The following is a 2,210-nucleotide window of genomic DNA, read 5'->3' on the forward strand; positions in this document are numbered from 1 at the left end:
TTTGTGTCTAGAAACCCTTCCCAAGCTCTCTCAGGTTTTATATAAATGTAGTTGCCAAACATTGTTGATTTGTTGCACAATTAATAAAAATAAAGCCAGAGATGGGTATTGGTGTTCAGCCTGAAGAAAAGCAAAACAGCCAGCCGTGAGCTCTTAGCTCTAACTTCTACCTCAGTCAGAAATAATGACCCTGCCTCCAGGAATCTCAGAATGAGACTGTCAGTGAGAGCTATCCTCCGTCCAATCACACATACCTCTCTAGTGCTGGAATTAAAGGTGTGTTTGACTACCACCTACTTTCTATAGCAATCTAGTATAGTTACTGGGATTAAAAGTGGGTATCAAAACGGTCTAGTCTGTAAGGCTGATCAGTGTGGCTGTTTTAATCCCTGAACTTCAAGCGAGCTTTATTTATTAAAATACAAGTGAAATATCAGTGACCAGTTATGTTTATCTGACATTATTGGGAGATATAATCTCACAGAAAATGCCCTGAACTTCTAGCACTTCTACCCTATTTGCTTCCTGTTATAGGAAGGCTGCTTATTTGTTCCCAGCTGCTCAGACCATAAATAATCACTCAGAAACTATAGTATTTGCAATAGTGTTTGGTCAATAGCTTAAGCGTATTTCTGGCTAACTCATATCTTAAATTAACCCATCTCCATTAATGTGTGTATCACCACAAGGCTGTGGCTTACCAGGGTAAAGTTCCAGCATCTGTCTTTGTCTAAATGGCTTCTCTCTGACTCTGTCTTCTTTCTCCAAGTATTCAGGTTTGTTTTTCCCACCTACCTCTATTCTGCCCAACACAGACCTAAGACAGTTTCTTTATTAACCATTGGTATTCACAGCACACAGAGGGGAATCCCACATCAACTCATATTTTCTGTTTAAATAAAAAAGAACGATTTAACTATTACAATTACATATAAAAAGGGTATCAAGCAAGAATTAGAGTTACATTACTTAAAATGTACGGGAGTATTTTGTAGTTGTATTCATTGGAACTGGGCTCCATAACTCCATTTTCATTCAGTGGAATTTTCTATGGTATTTTTCATCTATTATAAATAGAAGTTTCCATGTTAAAGAGTAAAGCACACCATATTGGTGGATGTAAGGAAAAAATGTTTAGATTGTTGTTGGGGATTATGCTAGTTTAGTAAACTAGTGATTTATGTTCTCCTCCAATATTGGTGACTTCACTGTCACTGGGGAGTTAGCTCCGTTTCCAGTACCAGGCATGGCTTCCCTCTTATTGGGTGGGTCTTAAGTACATTTAGAAAACCTGTATGTGACTGCCAAGGTATGTGTGCTGCTACTGCACCCTTAGGGTTATCCAGCCTTTCTGGTTGTTTTCCATTGACATCATAGCTGGGTAGGATTGTTGTTTGCCTCTCCCCTTTGGAAGATTACATGGTACCTTCTGGTAATATGAAAGCTAATCCTCAGGTTTTGACAGATGTTTCTGTCCCAACGGGTCCCACAGTCTTTCAGTCCCAAAAAACACACAAAGAATTCTACATTAATCATAAACTGGTTGGCCTATTAGCTCAAGCTTCTTATTAACTCTTTCTTACATCTTAGATAAACCCATTATTCTTGTCTGTGTTAGGCACATGGCGTGGTACCTTTCATCAGCAAGGCATTCTCGTCTTGCTTGCCCTCTGTGTGACAACTGAAGCCCGAGCTTTTCTTTTTCCAGAATTCACCTGTTCTCGTCACCCCACCTTTACCTCCTGTCTGGCTACTGGCCAGTCAGCATTTTATTAAAATGCAAGTGACAGGGTACAGACCATTGTTTCACAGCACTCAGGGAGGAAACATTCAGATTAGTTCCAGCTTAGAGATCTCTGGCTCCTATTTGTGAAGTGCATGAGTATACACTAGAGACTATCCTTCTAACTCTGTCCTCCCAGCTTCTTGTTCCATAGCATCTCTTCATCTCTTTAATAGCCAGTCTATTTCATGCTACCCATTTGTGCATGAGTATGTGACCGTCTCTTGGACTTTCTTGGGGCCTGCATCCCTGAAGAAAACTGATTCTCCTATTTCCAGTTGGCATTTCTTACTAATAACTCTTCAGATAGGCATAAGTCTTTTTTATTTGTTTGTTTGGGATAGGATCCCACCGTGTAGTTTAGGATTGCCTGGATCTAGATCTATAGATCAGGCCAATTTTGACAGTTCTCCTGCTTCTGCCTATT

This window comes from Microtus pennsylvanicus, chromosome X, assembly GCF_037038515.1.
Source record: "Microtus pennsylvanicus isolate mMicPen1 chromosome X, mMicPen1.hap1, whole genome shotgun sequence".
NCBI classification, from domain to species: domain Eukaryota; kingdom Metazoa; phylum Chordata; class Mammalia; order Rodentia; family Cricetidae; genus Microtus; species Microtus pennsylvanicus.